At 37.3% G+C, this 21,679-nt stretch overlaps 1 protein-coding gene across 6 annotated transcripts in view; it reads right to left on the bottom strand.

Moving 5' to 3' along the window:
• KIF21A (kinesin family member 21A) overlaps nucleotides 1-21,679 on the bottom strand; it is a 103,020-nt gene that overhangs the window by 77,655 nt on the left and 3,686 nt on the right. The window lies entirely within an intron of this gene.

The raw sequence follows: 21,679 nt of genomic DNA, 5'->3' as shown, positions 1-21,679 counted from the left end.
CCATTCATTCTCATTAAAATTCCACATGGAATCTTCTGGTACCATACATGCAGATGGTACAACTCTAAGAGAGTCAATTATTATTTACTATTATGTAGGTCAAAAAAAGCCATGAAATTCTAGGCTGCATTAACAGAGGCGTAGAATCAAGGTCATGTGAAGTGTTAGTACCATTTTATATAATGCCTTGATAAGATCACACTTGGAATATTGTGTCTAGTTTTGTTGGAAGGTCATGTGAAGTGTTAGTACCATTTTATATAATGCCTTGATAAGATCACACTTGGAATATTGTGTCTAGTCGCCACAACATAAAAAACATGTTGAGATTATGGAAAGAGTTCTGAAAAGAACAACAAAGATGATTAGGGGGCTAGAAGCTAAACGATATGAATGGCTGCAGGAATTGGATATGTCTAGTCCACTGAAAAGAAGGACAAGGGGTGACATGATAGCAGTGTTCAATATTTGAGGAGTTGCCAAAAGAAGATGGTATGAACCTATTTTCCAAAGCAACAGAAGGCAAGACAAGAACCAATGGATGGAAAATAAACAAGGACAGAACCAAAGTAAAACTAAGGAGAAATTTTCTGACACTGATAACGATTAGCCAGTGGAACAGCTTGCCTTCAGAAGTTTTGGGTGCTCCATCACTGAAAGATTTTTAAGAAGAGATTGGGCAGCAATTTGTCCAGAATGGTATAGGTATAGGGTCTCCTGCTTATGGAGGGGGTTGGACTAGAAGACCTCCAAGATCCCTTCCAAGTCTGTTATTCTGTTACTATGCCTCTTTTGGGTCTGGTAGGAAATGACCAAAATAGTAGTCTTTGAGATTTATGAATTATTCCTGAATCTGGAATTAGATATTTGAAACTTCAAGCAAATATTTTTCTGTCTGACAGTAAAAAACAACAACAAAACTATAAATACGCTATGTTAAGTTGAACAAAGCCAACTGATTGAAAGCTACAAACATCTCAGTGGCAAAAAAAACCCTTACACTCCCTACATGACAAACCAAACAATAGTTGTTAGTAATGTGTAATCTTATTGCCAATTAATCCCTTTTAGGTGACTCAGGCAAAGCAAAAGTTTGCACTTGTCCCAAGCATACATAAGAAAACTGGAAAAATCATTTACATCAAATTCTTGGTGAACAATTATTTCAAATCACAAAACATACTGACAACATGCCCATTAAAAAAACAAATTTAAATTATGGAAGCCAATATAAACATGAGGATAATCTTAAACTGCAAGAGATGTCTCTATTCTACACATCTCTTCCACAAACTATAGTCATGGTTTACACTACCAGTAAGTGTTTTCTTAAAAAACTGTTCTAAGAAAAATCCCATATCCTGTTACACAGCTACATATTTGGTGTGGTAGACACTTGTCATGTAGATAACAAAATTCTACTTCTGGAAGCAGAAGCTGTCTGTATTACACTCATACCATGCCCAAGGTAAATATAAGCTGACTTCTGATATCCCTCCTTTACTTAGAATAACATTCTGGCTATGAATAGCTACCACCACATTTAAGAAAGTTAACTCAGTCGTCACTTAGGTGCTATTTAAAATGTGACAGATTACTTTATTTGCTGTATGAACATACACTACAAGTTTAAAACTGTACATTCTACTATATCCTAATGTGTCCTTCATGAAAATAATGTTTAAATGATCTAAGGGAGAGAAGGATGTATGAAAACACAATGCTAATTTTCAAACTATTATTTGTCGTTTTGAAATGTTAAAGAATATAATAAGCAATTGCCAATGGAAGCAAAATAACTTTGTGGTATAGAGTAGGGGTCTCTAACCCAGTGGTTCTCAACCTTTATAGTGCTGCGACCCCTTTAATACAATTCCCCACGATGTGGCGACCCCTTTAATACAATTCCCCACGATGTGGCGACCCCAACCATAAAATTATTTTTGTTTTGAATTTATCACGCCTGAAGCCATATTGGCTAGCGATCTGAACTGCTTGCGATTGCCTTGAGGACGGAGGCATTAAAGCGGAGACTCCTCCCCTATTAAGTTTATTGCACCTGAAGCCAGATTAGGCTAGCGATTGGGAGTGATTGCAGCTGGCTTGAGAGGGAGACATTAGAGCAAAGATTTCTCTCTTTTTTAATTCATCGTGCCTGAAGCCGAATTTGGCTAGCGATTTGAAGAGCCTGCAGCTGGCTTGTGGAGTCAACCATTGGAGTGCGATTCTTCGACTCGCAAGTATACTTCCCATATTTCCGATGGTCTTAGGCGACCCCTGGCAAATCGTCATTTGACCCCCAACGGGGTCACAACCCACAGGTTGAGAACCGCTGCTCTAACCCCTGGGCTGCAGCCCACTTGCACAAGCTCATGCACGAAGCTTCATTTGTGCAAATGGCGGGCACACACCCCCATCACTCATGCAAATGGACCTGCACGTACTCATGAATTTGCCTGCCACTTGCCCAGAACTGTCTCCTTTCTCCTCTCACCAGCCCACCAAGCCAGAAAGGTTGGGGACCACTGGTGTAGAGGAGATCTCAAACTGTATTATTAGAAATTAATTTTTGAAAGTGAAGAGCATTTTTCCTGAAACATTCAACCACGTTTTAGCCAATAAGCAGATATGTTATTCATTTGTTTACATTTATTTATTAATTTATATGTCACCCATGTCATTATCCAAGTGGCTCTGGAATACAGAATATAGAACATTAAAAATAACAGGGATTTTCAACCTCAACAACACAGTGATCTGCTAAGAACTGCAACAAAAAAGGTGATAAAATCCATCCCCATTTAACTACATCACTTAGCAATGGAAGACCTGGTCCCAACTATGGGTTGTTGGTCAAGGACTACCTGTATCTGGTCACAACCTGCACTGGCCCACGGTGGTGGATTACAGTCTGACTTTTAGTGAACAAACTTCACCCTTCAGTGGATTTATTTGGGCTGATTATATAGAAAATGACAAATGGTCTAACAAACACCAAAACCAATGATTTCAATAATTTAACCAATGGCTAGGCCATCTATTATACAACTATAATTTAAACAAAGGCAAGGAGAAGCCTAAGCTAAGAAAATAAGAATTTATAAACTAACCCTTCTAAATGGCAAATAAGAGAGAGATAAATAATGATGGCAATGTAATTTAATTAAGAAAAAATATGGCTGTGAAATAATTGGATTTGTCTGGCAACAATTCACATATGTTGCTCTGATGGCTTTGGCTTAACAAGATTTATTCTCTTATTTTTTGGATCTCTAACCGGAATGGGCTTTTCTACCCATTAATTGTGCATAAGATTCATATTTATTCTACTGCACCACAATTCTCTGGATGAATGCACTATTTTCTTTTACAGTTTTGAGTTCATTTTTTTGGATCTCGAATCTTCATTACTAAACAGTTGCTAACATTACTTGAAAAATAATGAAACTGTGATTTTCTATTATTGTTTCCCCACATAATTCCTTGGCTATTTTGTCCCAGTCCACCAGCTCAATACAGATGGCATCCACTTAAGTCTGACAAGGTCTTTTGTTTGCTTGCCAAGGGGGAAAAAAAGAGAAGAAATGAGAAATTATGTGGCTTGGCTTTCAACTAAATAGATCTCTTTTTTTCAAAAAGCCACCCAACATTTTCTTTAAAACCACAAAATACATTAAATGCAAAGCTTGTTTAATATTTCTAGGTGAACATATCTCACTCTATTATCTTTTTTTTTTATTTTATTGAAAAAGTTTTTAAAAAACAAAAACATTTCCCCCCCTTTTTTCCCCCCTCCCTCCCAGAAAACCCCCTTCCCCTCCTTCCTAATTATTCAAAGGCAATCTGATATTTCTTAATCTGATATCTGTTTTGTAGATAATCAATCCATCTCACTCTATTATCTTTTTTATTTTATTGAAAAGTTTTTAAAAACAAAAACTGTGATTTTCTATTATTGTTTCCCCACATAATTCCTTGGCTATTTTGTCCCAGTCCACCAGCTCAATACAGATGGCATCCACTTAAGTCTGACAAGGTCTTTTGTTTGCTTGCCAAGGGGGAAAAAAAGAGAAGAAATGAGAAATTATGTGGCTTGGCTTTCAACTAAATAGATCTCTTTTTTTCAAAAAGCCACCCAACATTTTCTTTAAAACCACAAAATACATTAAATGCAAAGCTTGTTTAATATTTCTAGGTGAACATATCTCACTCTATTATCTAATTCTTTTATTTTTGCTTCTATGAATGTTGTTTTATAATAATATTACTATAGCGCACAGACAATTGTGTGTTTTTGCCCATAGAGCATTTATTTCCCTTTTTAGTATCTGCATTTATATTTATTTTTATATTTATTTATATTATATTTATTATTTATATTTATATTAAATTTATAGTGACATTAAATCATGTCTCTCAATGTTGTCTCTAGATTTCAGTAGACATTAAATGGGGCTTTATTTATTCAAAAGGTAAAGGTTCCCCTCGCACATATGTGCGAGTCGTTGCCGACCCTAGGGGGCGGTGCTCATCTCCGTTTCAAAGCTGAAGAGCCAGCGCTGTCCGAAGACGTCTCCGTGGTCATGTGGCCGGCATGACTCAACACCAAAGGCGCACGGAACGCTGTTACCTTCCCGCCAGAGGTGGTCCCTATTTTTTCTACTTGCATTTTTACGTGCTTTCGAAACTGCTAGGTTGGCAGAAGCTGGGACAAGTAACGGGAGCTCACCCCGTTACATGGCAGCACTAGGGATTCGAACCGCTGAGCTGCCGACCTTTTGATCGACAAGCTCAATGTCCTAGTTGATATCAATGCTTTTTAAAACTTAAAAAGTGGTATTTAACATAACAGTAGATCAGGAATGGGAAACTCCAGTCACTCAGTTCTCCAGCATTAACCACCATATAACTCCCACACAGGTGGGAGTTATAGTACCAACTAGGATGGTCTTCTGACCTTTCGCCCAATTTATCCTACCCAAAAGAAATTCTCCACCTTTGCTTTGCTTCAGGGCTCCTGTTTCATAACTAGATGAGTCTGAGTCACTTGAAAAACCTGTATTAATGCTTCTGTGTTAACAGGAACATTAGAACACATCAGTTAGACCGCATCAGCTAATATTCAAGTTTGTACATCAATCAATGAACCTTATTTGATAATTTAGAAATCTATGTCTCTCATTGTTTTGTCTTAAAAAAACAACACTGATCTACCTGCCCCCTTTATCAGGTTCTTACACTGCCTCTATCAATCGAGGAGACTGGTGCAAAAAAATCCTTTTTTGTTTAACTCCTAGGAGCTTGGCCTTGGGAGGTGCCCCAAGTTCTTTCAAGTTAGTACAACTTGAAAGATTATTAGCCAACAATCTCTTTTCCATTAGAATGTCAAGTGAAGAACAAAAGGGCATTTTTTTATCCCCCCCCCCTCTTGCTTTTACAATTGCTTACAAAAACTGATAGGCCAGAAATTAGCTTCAAATAAATCCTGCAAAAGAAGATAAAACCCATGTTATTGTTGTTTTAAAGGCAATCTTACCATAAACATTCTGAAAACTTTTATCTGAACTTTGAATTTTCTGTTTACCCACGCCTTGAGAGTGGTAGAGAGGTAGATCCTGAGGGCTTGGTTGTCTTTTAAAAGCTGTTCTTTTTGGGGGTGTTTGAGGACTTTTAAAAAAATTATTGTTGTTACACTACACTGCCTACACTGCCTAGGTTCAGCCTTTCTAACAGGTCTTTCCAACTTTGTGCCTTCAGGTTAATTGGGACAATAAGTCGTCCTCACTTATTGACGGTCTTGTTCAGCGATCGTCTGACATTATGGTGCTAAAAAGTAACTTATGGCTGATTCTCAAACTTGTTAGTGTCCACACGGTCATGTGATTGCAATTCAGGTGTTTGGCAACCAGTAAAGGTTTACGACTGTTGCACAGTCCCACAGTCATCATTTGTGACTTTCAGTCAGCTTCCAATAAGCAAAGTCAGTGGGGACGCTAACAGAAAGTCACAGGTTGTGGTCATACAATATTGAAATATTAAAAACCCACATGGTTTGCTTAATGACTGCGGCAGAACTGATACTGTAAGTCAGGCACAGTCACGTTTTACTTTACGACTGTGTCAGTGGCAGAGTTGCTGATTACAATTATGGTCTGTAAATGAGGTCTACCTGTATAGTTGTTAGAGGTCCTGGGAAGCACGTTGGTTGGTTAATGCTTCATTTTATATTGCAGTCCCAAATTACCTAGCAAGTAATAGATCCAAAAATCTTTGTTTCTGTGATAAAGATATCAGAAATAACTCCTTTGGGTCTACACCAAGCTGTCCCATCCAACAGATCAAGATAGTGTGTAAATGTTATTCGTTATTATATTTCATGCTACTGAGGAATTACTTTTGCATAATTTCTGGGAACAATTATTTGCTTACATACACACACACACACACACACACACACACACTGCTCTGACAGTTGCACCCTATTCCAGTTCATCATTCAAAGTGGTGGTACTGATCTCATCTATCTAATCTTTACTGCTGCTCCTCGGGGACAATGAAAAGTTCATTCCAGGCTAATACTAAAAAAGGCAAAAATAATTTTATTGGGTCAAAAGTAAGTCGGTTTATAACTTTTAGAAAAGAGAGAGAAGGCTTCCAAATGAAAATCTTTCATATTTTCTGCCAGCAGAAAATTACTAAATGCAAATTACTTTTGGTCACTACATATTACTCTCCTTAGAAATAAAGAAATGGGAAAGAAAGAATGCCCTTTAACATAAACACAGAATTTTGCCTAAAGAGAATGGCCTATTACTGCTTTTATCACTTAAATCAATTGACTTTAATTCTAACCTATTCTCATATTTCTCAGTCATTTCAGTACTAATATCAGCAACACATATATTTGTCTTTCAACAGACCAATGATATTTTTAATAGAGACTGTAATATATGAGAAATAAAGAACCTGCAGTCTTAGAGAAATAGATAATGCTAAGCAGAGTCATCCCTGGGCAAGCACTAGAAATTACAAAAGCTATAACCTGTTATAATGTTTTAATGTGTGCCAGTGTGCCCACAGAAAAAAATGACAATAAAGGTTATCTATCGATATATCTATCGCCTATCTATATATCTATATCTATAACAAGAAAGAGATACAGCTAAGCTTTCATTCTTTTGATAAAGGACACGACAGAGGAGTTAAACTGAACTCAATGGAGACTTATTTAATCTTCTTTTGCTTTCATGAGGGACAAAAACTGGGAAACGTTCAAAATCAAACAATGTGCTCTCTGTTCAGAGAATAATAGTTAGAACATAGCAACTATATCGAACAAGAAATTGACATATGGCATATAGGCTGAAGAGGATTAAAAGGTTCATGAAATGAGTTTCCTTTACAGTTATAACTTATTTCATATATAAACAAGAAACTTTCACTATACCAAACTCTATGACAGAGTTCTGGAGATAGACTATCTGTGTGTACATGGAATTTTTATGTTGAATTGTATAACATTTAGGTTGATATTTTTAAGATCTAAGTGCTATAAAGCCATTAATAGCCTCCATATTAACACCTCAAAAACTGGTTAATGAGCTTACAACAATACTGTCTTTCATTTAGACACTATTGTAACGATATTGTTAACACACTGAATTGCTGCATTTATCAATAAGATATTATAATTTGTTATCTTGGAATCATTTACAATACAGTGAAACTGGGCCAAGAATGTTAGACGCATGTAGTTCCATTAAATCAACGCCAATAGCATGTCATTGAGACAAAGTGCCACAGGCATTTGAGAATATTGAAAAGATGAAGTCAGGGCAAGGCATAATAAGTGAATTAGGAAATAGCTTTTCCCCCCCAATTCTTTCCACACTAAAAATATGTTATGTCCCTCATCTTTTAGACTCCATGAGCTAGTTCTCCTTCAAAGAATTTGTCTTTTGAACAACATTCTCTCAGACAGGTTTTTTGAATACCCAGCTTTTTCCTCAGTTTCTAGTCTAGAGTGTGAGCTCTCTGTGAGAGGTTTGATAAGTTTTTAATGGATGCTTGTTCCACCACATAGATCTTTATTTTTCCTTTTGTTTTTGTGCTTGTTATTTGTTACTTGTGTTTATAATGTTGTACAACAACCAGAATTGTTAACAAGGTGGGTGGGTTTTTTCCCCCCCTCCCTTCCTTTTAATTGTACCCAATTCTCAAAGACTGCCTAAACAAGTCCTTGAAGTTTTCTTGGCAAAGTTTTTCAGGAATTGTTTGTCATTGCCTCCCCCTCAGGGCTGAAAGTAAGTGACTAGTCCACGGTCACCCAGCTGGCTTTGTATCTAAGGCAGGACTAGAACAGTTTCTAGACTAATGCCTTAACTACTACACCAAACTGTTTCTATTGGTGATTTTACAAACAAACAAATAAGCAAGCCACTATTGAAGCTGTGGATTAATTTTTGAGAAAGTGGTATGGGCCCTCTTCAGTATGTGTCAATTTACTAAATAACTGTCATCAGAATATGATCAAACAAAGTATTCTGATAAACATGTACAGTCTGCTCCCTCTCAAATCCATCCTTCATATTTTCTGCTTATCTTTATCCTTTTTGTTGACGGGGATACTGTACTCCCAATTACATATTTAAGCTTTCTAAAGAGTCATTCTTGGAAATACAGTTAATGCCAGAGAATGTCAGTCTGCTTTGCTGAGAGTCAGCTTCCATTTTTTTAAAAAAAGATATTATTTTGGAAGCCAAAGAAATTGTCTAGGATCAAACTTCCCAAGCACCGCATGTAAACTGGCACAATAATGACTGCCTCTAAGCCAATATTGATATTATAATTCCTTAAGAGTGAATCGTAATAAAAGAAACAACAGGTAAACTTTTTCAACTTTCCTAACAATGGATGTAAACCAATGAAGGAGAGAAACAACCTAGAACTAAGGAGAAATTTCCTAATGGTGAGAACAATTAACCAGTGGAATGGCTTGCCTTCGGAAGTTGTGGATGCCCCATCGCTGGAGGCTTTTAAGAGACTGGGCAAGAAATGGTATAAGGTCTTCTGCTCAAGCAGAGAGTTGGATTAGAAGACCTCCAAGGTCCCTTCCAACTTTTGTTATTCTATGTTCTAAACCCCTGCAGAAACTGAATGTGGCATACAAAAACAAGGACACAATTTTCAGTGAAAAGCAATACGTTCACTATGACTCACAATGAATATAATGTGTTTATTTTTTTCACTTTTTGTTTAAAAACTGAACAGATAGTAACAAGTGTTTGAATTACAGAATGAATGTAATATAGACAGGCCATTTCACAGATCTATGCTATGCATAGTGGCTTCTCTTGTGTCAAGAAAGGAAATTATAGCCCCATAGTTTTGAAGGGTTTTTGCAACCAAAGTCATAAAGAAACTTTTATCGAGCAATTTTTGTTTCTCTTAGCATCTATCTGGACCAAGCAAGGGTCTTACTCTCACACTCACGTATGAAAGGCTAAGGCCCATCCAAGTAAGAATTTTAGACTTCATTCAATTTCCTACTGCCATTTTTTGCCCTATCAAATATCTCTATGAGTTTAGACCAGTTCTAGTTGTTCAACTACCGTATCAGCTTAAACTAACATTTGCCTCTGGATATTTACCGTATCTAACATTACGAGGCAATTCCTCTCCCAACAAAACTTCAATTACATGTAAGATGCATCACTGCAAGTTTACTAACCATACTTTCTGGATTTCAGAGAAGACTAATTTGTCTTTCTGAGAACCTGATTATTATGAGTTCTAAAAAGTTCACATGGCAATTTCTGTTCATACTAGGGAGTGATCTCTCCTTTCCCCTTACATGCAAATTGCAGAATAAACTTTATTCTGGCTCATTAATTGCCATATTATCAACATTACTTGAGGGGGAATACTGGGACACTACCAGGTGTGCCAACGCCCAAGGGTATGAAGGTGAGACTAAAACAACCATTTATATGTGCCCATAGTCTCCATTCTGTTACTGTGTATAATGTGCTTATCAGATTAAATGTGGAGAAGGGCAAAGGAGGCTTGTGTGATTGGCCTCTTGGCAGGGAGACAGGCTCTACAATGCCACTTTGTGAATGGTAATTCAATAAGCGCTAGCTGCACTCATATCTATGTACAATTTTTATTTTAACCAAATGCTGTACTGTATTTTGTTTTCTTGAGGCTCATCACAGTAACACAACCGTAATTTTATCGATGTAATCATTACCCAAACTGGAATGTTCTGAAACATTGTTATTTTTAAAGTGTTGCTCTTAAGAGAAAAATATTTTTTAAAAAATATAAATATAAATTAAAAATATAATCTAAGAAAAGAAAATGATATCTTATAAACTGATCGATAGTCGCTGGTTCACTAATGAATGCTGTGCTATAATATGAATACAAATTTTATTGTAAGACATTTGACAGTTAAACATGTTCCCATAAAACTCTGTGTGTGTGTTTGTGTGTGTGTGTATGCTGCTTCCCAGGGGGCAAAGAGGCAACAAAGTTTGGAAAGTCTGGTAGGCAGGAAGAAGGTTAAAACAGCCTCCCTACTAATTCAGAGTTATCTCAGGGGTGAAATCTACTTACCTTCCCTACCAGTTCCGAAGTACATGCGTCACATGCGCGCATGGATCCTCTGCACATGCGCAAACCCTTCTGTGCATGCACAGAGGGTAAAAAACAGGTTACTTCCTGGTTTTGATGGTTTTAATGACGACCGGGTTGGTGGGCGGAGCCTTGCGCTCCCGTCGCTACCCATTTTCCGAACCACCCACCGCCATCGCTACCGGTTCGGCCAAACCGATCCGAACTGATAGCATTTCACCCCTGAGTTATCTATACAGTTATGCGGCAGATAGTTGCGTTAGCTTAGGAAGATTCTGTCTATGAATGAACAACAATAAAGAAACTACACAGAAGTAACTCCATATATCATTCTTGGGGCCTGACAGCATATCATATGGGTCAGTGAGTCATTCTAGATTAGAAAATCTGATGTCCTATCTTTCAAACATATTAATTGGTGAATCCAATATACCCTAAATTCAATTTTTTGATGAATCAACTTTAATTGCAGTTCTGCTAAAACCGTTTAAACATTTGTAAGGATAGGAATCCATTGATGGGACTTTATGGAGATTCCAGTTCTTTACAGGTTTGAAATATTCTAGAAATGTCAGCTTTAAAAATATTCTTGACCTTTTTGACAAAGACATATGTTTTTATTCTGCCATGCTCAACTCATTTATTTACTGAATTAACGTTGCATGATTAATTTAATTCTCAAATATCATGTATTTATAAATTATTTTAAAAATGAACACCCTAGCCTTATATTTTCCTTCTATCTTCCCCTCTTATAGATCTGGCAGTAAGTCCGTAATCATGAGATTATCCATGTTTAAATTCTCTCCATAACACATTTTTCTATGAAAGACAGCAGTAAACAGAAAATAGGAAAAGGACTTCATTTTCACGTCTGTCATTTTGTGTTAAGTGCAGTTAACAGCATATAAAAATGACCGCAATATTGGACTAGGAAAATTCATGCCTCTTAATTCTATTTTCTATTAGGAAGTTAGACTGTATTATCTTTAATCTGTATTGCTTTAAACTTGTTCTATAACAAAGTAGAATTACAAGTTTACCTGCAGTCATGCTGCAAAGCGTGGGAAATAGTATGCAAAACAATAAAACGAATCCTTTTTACTTAACAATCTAGTATTACCGAGGCTTAGTTTCATCATCAGCTGTTAATATGGCAGAGATAAAAGTTACAAGGTGCTTAAAAAAAGTTTAGTAGAGTCTGGAGAGTCAAGGGCACTAACCATGAAAAACAGCAGTCCTTAGATTTTGATCTTTTCTGACGAAGTTTTGTTTTGGTTAGAATAATATGCTATCGAGCAAGGGTTTAAAATAAGCATTCCAGAATTAAGAAATTAATTCAGCTTTAATTTGGCCTTAGAACATTGTTTAAAGAGAAAAGTGCCCAACATATTACCTTCAACTCAATGACAGCCACAGAGTCCATTCCTTTTTGGAATGGAAAAATTCCTCACAGCCAATCTGCCACGGGACACTCAACATGGCTAATTCGCCATGCGACAACTCATTGCGGGACAATTCAATTCAATCATTTAAAATAATTTTAAAAATATTTTAATTTTTGTCATTCACATTTCATTTTGTCCCTCCTTTGGCATCCTTTCTTTAATTATTCTATTCCACTACTTCTCTGATATTAGTGTAACTCTTGTCCCATGTCGATGACTTGGCCATGGCGAGTTGTCCCTTGGAGAATTGGTTGCAGTGAGTTGGCCACAGCAACTTGGTTGTGGCAAGTCATCGTAGACCTTTCCTTCTGGGAAGTGGTGAAATCCAATTTTTTTTTACTGCCGGTTCTGTAGGTGTGGCTTGGTGGGCGTGGCTTGGTGGCATGGCAGGAGAAGGATACTGCAGAATCTCCATTCCCCACCCCCACTCTGGGGCCAGCCAGAGGTGGTATTTTCCAGTTCTCTGAACTACTCAAAATTTCCTCTACCGGTTCTCCAGAACCTGCTGGATTTCACTCTGCTGCTGGGTGTGTAACATTTTCAATGTACAAAAAAGGTGTGAGGCCTATATTCTTTCATCATTATTATTCTTTCTGCATGTTGATTCTCCTTGTGCCTCCCTGGCAAATATCACAGATCTAATTTAATGCCCTCCAGATGTCTAAATTGGAGTTTATGCAAATTATACCCCAGTATAGTTGGGAATCTAGACTGGGGAAGACTGAAATTACGTTTTTGTCTGATCAGTTCTAGACCAAGAATCCTTACATGATTACATATTAGCTGTGAAATAGTACCAAAAAAATGTTTAGTCTGTTCATATAGTGTTTAATGTCATTGCCATAATGTCATTCTTGAAATCTAATTCCGCAGTTATTCATGAAATAGTAACTCGGTTCCATTTAACAGATTTGTATCAATGTCTGGAAGAAGACTAAACTTCAAGGATCAATCACGGTTGTTTTAAGTACCTGATTTTAAAAGGGCATGTTTTAATAGATATATTAAGGGTGGGGGGGATCAAAACTTAAGACAGAGAGCAAAACAAGATCTTTTATTTATGAATATATTGGACGATTTAAATAGAATCTTATACAGTAGTTTAGGTATGTATAGGAGTATGAACCCAAACTTCAGTATTAAACAGTAAGATTCATAATAAAAATTGTGACCTATAACGGCAAAGATAAAAGGTGTGTCTAGAAAATATCTGAACTAAAGAAATACTAGGAATATTGTATGAAACAGCTAAAGCAAAGCTTTTTCCAATTTTTCTTTATTTTTAGGCATGTTTCTGGGAAAACAACAGAATTTCTACTGCAGACAGACTATCCACTAGTCAGCTGATTCTTCATAGAGATACATAGGAATTTGTGTTCTGATAATAGAAACTGCTTTGCATGCTCTTCAACCCAACAACAAATGAATGCATCATAGACACATCTTGACAGATTAGCCACACTATGAAATGATGCTAATCCCAATCAGGAATGGAATCAAGAGGGTAACATCACACACTCTGCTGTGCTTTGGATTAGAAAGCAAAGTCTTTCAGAAGATGAGGAGTAATGTAATGTAATGCATTATCCAAATGTTATCTTTTTCTGGGATCAAGCACAAACTATGAAATACTTAACCTGTTCCTTTTTAGGCAAGCAACATCATGCAAAACATAGGAAGACCATGAATGTGCAAAACAACAGATTAAAGAATATATAATCTAACTAAATTTAAACACTTACAGCATCTATATGTTTTTGACTATCTTTTTATTACACAAGCTTATACCCACGGCCATTGCATTAACTTGTTTTTATGTTTTATGAGACATGACCAATTCTTAATCTATGTAACAAAATGGGCAGAAGTAATCAACGCTCTAATAAATGCTCATTTTTACTTCTTTCAATATTCACAATAACGTAATACCTCTAGCTTTCAATTAGCAGTCTTTAAATTGGTCCATCCATTCTCTTTTAAGTATTGTATTAAGAAATAAATTTTATTTTCCTTGCTTTAATTTTTCATCATTTATGTTTACCTTGTAACTGTTCACTCCCACTTACCATCAAGCTTAATTACCAGAGTCTTTGATAAAATTCAGGTCCCTATTCTGTGTTGCATCATATAAGCTACCATTCATCTCAACTAATCATTTTTTCAGGCAACAAATATCACTTGTATACAAAAGTACACACAGATATACATCATCAACAACACACTTTTAATCAGGGTGGATAAAAACTTGATGGTTTTAAAAATAATAATAAAAAAATCTGTTTTTTAGTTTAAATCTTTTTTTATTTAAATCAGATCTTTTTTATTTTTATCAAATTTATGTTAATAAAATGCTTTGCAGTAAAAATTTACCTTAAGATTTTCTATTTAAGGTACGTTAATAATTTAGCTTATTCAGCACGAAACGGAGTTTAGTTATGTAGCACGAGGCTGTATATTCTGCAATATTGGGACTGTCGGTGAGTCAACAGCAGGTCAGAGGCAGAGTTGCTGAAGGACAGAGATGACAGCTGCTCTTTAAAAATTATGATTTAAATCAAGTTGATTTAAATCAAGCCTTTTTACCAGTGACTTAAATCGAGTTGATTTAAATCAAATCCACCCTGCTCTATATATTTTTCCATAAATACATTGTGCATATAAGGGAGAATCACATTTCCTTGTTTCACTTCCTTTGGGATGTTGAGTCAGTTGCTAAACTTTCCATTTTTTTACATGCATGATTTGTAGGCAGGTTTGTCTACAATTCTGGACTTTCCTGCGAAAAGTGACAGTTGCTTTAAAGAATTGGTGACAGTTCATGCCCAGGTACTCCAAGCACGTTTTGTCATCAAGTGCTGCACAGGCCTATATGCAGTGGTGGGATTCAAATAATTTAACAACCGGTTCTCTGTCCTAATGACCAGCTGGGTAGGCATGGCTTGGTGGTCATGTGACTGTATGGGCGTGGCCAACTCAGTGTTACTCACATCGAGGGGCGCTTCGCCTTAGCTATTACAATGTAATAAGGGTTAACCAGAGAGGCAGTTTCTGTAGGCTGGAAACAACACCAGAATGTTCCTTCCTGCCTTCCTTACAGGATTAGCCCTGTAAAGTAGAAAAAACCAAAATAAAATTTCTTCCAACAACTAGTTCTCCGAACTGCTTAGAAAGTTAACAACCGGTTCTTCCAAATAAGTGCGAACTGACTGAATCCCACCACTGCCTATATGACCTACTTACCTACAGCAGCCCTTGCAAGATATAAAGTTTCATTTAACTCATGGAGGCATTCCTAAAATGTTCTTTTTCTAATTATTCTGTTCAGCCAACTCCAATTTAATACAGGTAGTCCTCAACGTACAAGCACAATTCAGGCCAAAAATTTACATTGCTAAGTGAGAAATTTTTTAAATGAGTTTTGCCCCATTTTACGACTTTTCTTGCCACATTTGTTAAGTGAACCACTGCAGTCGTTACAATTAGAAATACACTTGTTAAGTGAATCCGTTTTCCCCACTGGTTTTGCTTTTCAGAAGGTTGCAAAAGGTGATCTCATGACCCTGGGACACCGCAACCATCCTAAATGTGAGTCAATTGTCAACCATCTGAATGTAAATCACATGACCATGGGGATGCTGCTAACAATGGTCATAACTCACATTTTTCAGTGCCAATGTAACTTCAAACGGTCACTAAGCAAACTGTTATACCGTATATACTCGAGTATAAGCCGAGTTTTTCAGCACATTTTTTGTGCTGGCGTCGCTTATACTCGGGTCTATCTGACTTATACTGAGTTTTTTTTTAAGCCTCGGCTTATACTCGAGTATATCGGCTTATACTCGAGGTTTTTTCTTTTTCACATTTTACCGGACTGAAGCCCTGCGGTGCAGTGAGAGGCGGGCGGGGAGCCGCCAGCCTTCTCAGCTGAGGGAGGAGGGTTTCCCCAACCGGTAGGTGCCTCATTTCCCACCCTCGGCTTATACTCGAGTCCCCAGTTTACCCCAGTTTTTGGGGTAAAATTGGGGACCTCGGCTTATACTCGGATCGGCTTATATTCGAGTATATACGGTAAGTTGAGGACAACCTGTAATTAGGATGCTTCTATCCATGAATGGTAGGCCAGGCCTTTGCCCTCTAGGGGAATAGCCCCCAACCTTTTGGGCACCAGGGACCAGTTCATGGAGAGGCTTTTCCGCGGATCAGAGGAGTCATGGTTTTGCATGCTGCCTGCATCCTGCAGATGAGGCTTTGCTTGTTTGTGCGGACCAATTTCTGGCATGCCACGGACTGGTGCGGTCCATGGACCAGGGATTGGAGACCCCTGCTCTAGGGTACCAGAGTTCTTCCTATATCTGTTGTTATACGTATTTCTTGCTTACTGATTGACTTGTGCAGTGATCATTTGATATTACTAAAAACCAAACGACGGAAACGAAGGAAAGAGGTAAAGATCTGGGATCTTAATCAAGCTAAGAACTCGCACTAAAACTCCTCTGCCTTCAATTTTCCTAACAAATATCGCTCACTTGCAAATAAGATGGATGAAATACTCCTCTTAAACAAATACTATTCTGATTTTCGCAATTCAGCAGTCCTATGCTTCTCTGAAACCTGGTTAAATGAATCAATTGAAAATAGCAGCCTGAACATTCCAGGATTTCAAATTGAATGATCAGACAGGATTCCAGAAACATCTGGTAAAAAGAAAGGAGGAGGCTTATGCCTATATATTAATTCATCCTGGTGTCAAGATTTTAACATAATTTACAAATACTGTGACAACAATTTAGAGACTCTAATTATCAACTGCAAACCTTACTATTCGCCCCGTGAATTTTCCTCATTTCTTCTAATTGCTGTTTATGTCCCACCACAAGCCTGTGTAAACGAGGCATTACGAACTCTAGCTGACCAAATCATGGAGGCTGAAGCCAAACACCCTGATTCACTGGCCATTGTTTTGGGAGATCTAAACAAGGCAAACTTAAGGAAAGAACTACCAAAATACTTTCAGCATGTCAATTGTCCCACCAGAGGCAAGAATACTCTAGACCACTGCTACACAACACTAAAAGATGCCTATCGGTCTTTACCACGTGCAGCTGTAGGACACTCTGATCATTGCATGATTCACCTTGTACCTGCTTACAGGCAAAGACTTAAAGCCATAAAACCAATAATTAAATCAGTGAAAACCTGGACGGAGGAATCAGAATTAAAGCTACAGGCATGTTTTGACTGCACTGATTGGAATATTTTAAAGATACCTCTGCAGACCTGGATGAACTCACAGATACTGTAACATCATATGTCAGCTTCTGTGAAGACCTATGTGTACCTACAAGGAACTTGCGAATACACAGTAATAACAAACCTTGGTTTACACCTAAACTTAAGCAGCTACGACATTCCAAAGAGGAAGCCTACAGAAAAGGTGATAAAATGCTGTACAATCAGGCCAGAAACGCACTAACAAGGAGATAAGAGCAACAAAAAGAAGCTACTCTGAAAAGCTAAAGAATCAATTTTCAGCAAATGAACCAGCAAACATGTGGAAAACTCTTAAAAATATCACCGGCTATGGCAAACCTCCTTCCCAGGCTGAAGGTAATCAACAACTGGCAGACGACCTGAATGAGTTTTACTGCAGGTTTGAAAGGAAACTACAGCCACCTATCTCCACAACCCCATCTCAGACACACCAACAACAGCCAAGCCTCCTACAACTGACCCCATTTCATTGGGTTCACAACCCCTAGTGATCACAGAAAAGGAAGTGCAGGACCTATTTCACAGACAAAAGCCAGGAAAAGCTCCAGGCCCAGACAAGATAACTCCTTCTTGCTTAAAAGTCTGTGCTGACCAATTGGCCCCATCTTCACCCATATTTTCAATAAATCACTAGAGATGTGCTATGTTCCTTCTTGCTTCAAACGCTCTACCATCATCCCAGTGCCGAAGAAGCCCACCATCAAGGAACTGAATGACTACAGACCAGTTGCTCTAACATCTGTAGTCATGAAAACCTTTGAAAGGCTAGTGCTTTCCTACCTGAAAACCATCACGAATCCGCTCTTAGACCCCTTGCAATTTGCATACCGAGCAAATAGATCAACAGATGATGCTGTTAATATGGCTCTGCACTACATCCTACAACATCTTGAGTCTCCAAAGACCTATGCAAGGGTCCTTTTGTAGACTTTAGTTCAGCATTCAATACCATCATTCCAGACATTCTTCTAACTAAGCTAAACCAGCTACAGGTACGGAACAGACTTGTAAGTGGATCACAAGCTTCCTAACAAACAGGAAGCAGCAGGTGAAGCTAAGCAAGATCACATCAAATACCTGTACAATTAGCACAGGGCCCCCAAGGCTGTGTGCTCTCCCCACTTCTCTTCTCTCTGTATACCAATGACTGCATCTCCAATGATCCATTTGTTAAGCTACTGAAGTTCGCAGATGACACAACAGTGATTGGTCTCATTCGAGACAATGACGAATCCGCATATAGACGAGAGGCCGAACGACTAGCCTTGTGGTGCAACCAAAACAATCTGGAACTGAACACACTCAAAACCGTAGAAATGGTGGTAGACTTTAGGAAAAACCCTTCCATACTTCCACCTCTCACAATACTTGACAACACAGTATCAACAGTAGAAACCTTCAAATTTCTGGGTTCTATCATATCGCAAGATCTCAAATGGACAGCTAACATCAAAACATCATTAAAAGGACAACAAAGAATGTTCTTTCTGCGCCAACTCAGTAAGCTCAAACTGCCCAAGGAGCTGCTGATCCAATTCTACAGAGGAATTATTGAGTCTGTCATTTGCACCTCTATAACTGTCTGGTTCGGTTCTGCAACCCAACAAGAAAAACACAGACTTCAGAGGATAATTAGAACTGCAGAAAAATAATTGCTACCAACTTGCCTTCCATTGAGGACCTGTATACTGCACGAATCAAGAAGAGGGCCGTGAAAATATTTGCAGATCCCTCGCATCCTGGACATAAACTGTTTCAACTCCTACCCTCAAAACGACGCTATAGAGCACTGCACACCAGAACAACTAGACACAAGAACAGTTTTTCCCGAAGGCCATCACTCTGCTAAACAAATAATTCCCTCAACACTGTCAGACTATTTACTGAATTATCTGCAGCCTGCTTATAATTGCAATATATAAAAGCAAGAACTTAGGAACTTGTCTGGATGCTAACATCTGCACCTTTACAAAAGGTGATTGAAAATTACTGAATTATCTGCAGCCTGCTTATAATTGCAATATATAAAAGCAAGAACTTAGGAACTTGTCTGGATGCTAACATCTGCACCTTTACAAAAGGTGATTGAAAAATTACTGAATTATCTGCAGCCTGCTTATAATTGCAATATATAAAAGCAAGAACTTAGGAACTTGTCTAGATGCTAACATCTACACCTTTACAAAAGGTGATTGAAAAATTACTGAATTATCTGCAGCCTGCTTATAATTGCAATATATAAAAAGCAAGAACTTAGGAACTTGTCTGGATGCTAACATCTGCACCTTTACAAAAGGTGATTGAAAAATTACTGAATTATCTGCAGCCTGCTTATAATTGCAATATATAAAAGCAAGAACTTAGGAACTTGTCTGGATGCTAACATCTGCACCTTTACAAAAGGTGATTGAAAAATTACTGAATTATCTGCAGCCTGCTTATAATTGCAATATATAAAAAGCAAAATTAATTTTTAAAACTATGAAGTTGAGGCAGATAATTATCAATTAGGAAATGAATTCAAAATGTAACAAAGAAATGTAATGCTAACTAGAAGATAAGAATAGGAAGCAGGTAAATAATAAATGGAAATTGTATGAATGCGGAGAAATCATTTCATACACAAATGGATGAAAATGTGACTAATGTGATAAGTAGTCAGAAAGATGGGCAGTATAAGTATCCCAAAACAAATTAAATATTAGTTTCAGGTGCTCTTTTTAGGTACCTTTAGTAAAGAAGTTATTTTGGTAAAATAAATGTTAGTTTGAGGTTACATATACAAAAGTGGAAATAAAAATAATTATGAAGAGGTAGGTTGCAGAGTCTATTTAAAAAAAATATGAATGTTATGCCCTCTTCCCATTTATGTACATACAAAGCAAGTTTTCATGCTAACACAGTCATACATATCTGATGTGTAAATTCAACTTTAAACATTGTAGGCAACCCATTGTACTCCCTCACTTGTTCATTACCAGCCTTAATACCCTTAAAAATGAAGTTACTAAGTTTCAAAACCAATTGCAGCACAGACCGGAAGCCGTTTTTAAAAATTTATTTATTTACTTCCACATGCAAAGAGTCAGACCCATCTAATAAATTTATTTGGATCATAGCAGGGGTGGAATCCAGCAAATTCTGACAGGTTCTGGAGAACTAGTAGCGGAAATTTTGAATAGTTCGGAGAACTGGCAAATACCACCTCTGGCTGGTCCCAGAGTGGGATGGGAATGGAGATTTTGCAATATCCTTCCCCCAGGAGGGGAGGGAATAGAGATTTTACAGTATCCTTCCCCTGCCATGCTCACCAAGCCACACCTACAGAACCAGTAGGAAAAAATTTTGGATTTCACCCCTGGATCATAGCCTATTTTGGTATTTGGTGGCATAAGGTATATACCTTATGCCACCAGACTTGAAATCTTGGGTTTAGAAAACTTAGAACTCCCCCGCCTTCAACAGGACCTGTGTTTAACTCATAGAATCATCTATTGCAATGTCCTTTCTGTTAAAGACTACTTCAGCTTCAATCACAACAATACAAGAGCAAACAATAGATTTAAACTTAATGTTAACCGCTTCAATCTTGATTGCAGAAAATATGACTTCTGTAACAGAGTTGTTAATACTTGGAACACACTACCTGACTCTGTGGTCTCTTCTCAAAATCCTTTAACCAAAAACTGTCTACTATTGACCTCACCCCATTCCTAAGAGGTCCATAAGGGGCATGCATAAAAGCACAAACGTGCCTACCGTTGTTTTCTTTCTTTATATCCAATTAATATAGTTATTGCATGCTTATGCTCATATATATGCTTATATATTATATAGTTACTTTCATGCTTATGCTTATATATACTGTTGTGACAAAATAAATAAATAAATAAAAATAAATAGATATACTGCTCCAATTCTAGCAGGAAGAAACAAAAGGTCATTAGAAGTATCTTATGTCATGGACATAGCACAATTACCTTATTACAGCCACATTTTATATTAAGAATGCTGGATTGTGCTGGTTAATAATTGCAATATAGGTTTTCATATTTTAAGAAAGCTGGATTATTATTTTGGACTTATTTCTTACGATAGTTACATGCATCAGAGTTAGCCAGTGAAAAAATATCTAAGCAAACCATAGAATCCAACCCCTTTTAAACCAAAGGGCACTGATTGTTACATCAGCCATATTATTATTCTTTCTTTAAAAAAATTATCCGTCTTCTACATGAGGTTCTCATTGACATCCCAGTGTTTTGGAAGGCTATGATGTGGCTGGAATGATTAAAGATCCATCAGTACGGTATGTAGGT

This window comes from Ahaetulla prasina, chromosome 7, assembly GCF_028640845.1.
Source record: "Ahaetulla prasina isolate Xishuangbanna chromosome 7, ASM2864084v1, whole genome shotgun sequence".
Taxonomy (NCBI): Eukaryota; Metazoa; Chordata; class Lepidosauria; order Squamata; family Colubridae; genus Ahaetulla; species Ahaetulla prasina.
Note: the sequence above shows the minus strand (reverse complement) of the source record. Positions and strands in the feature narration are given on the sequence as shown.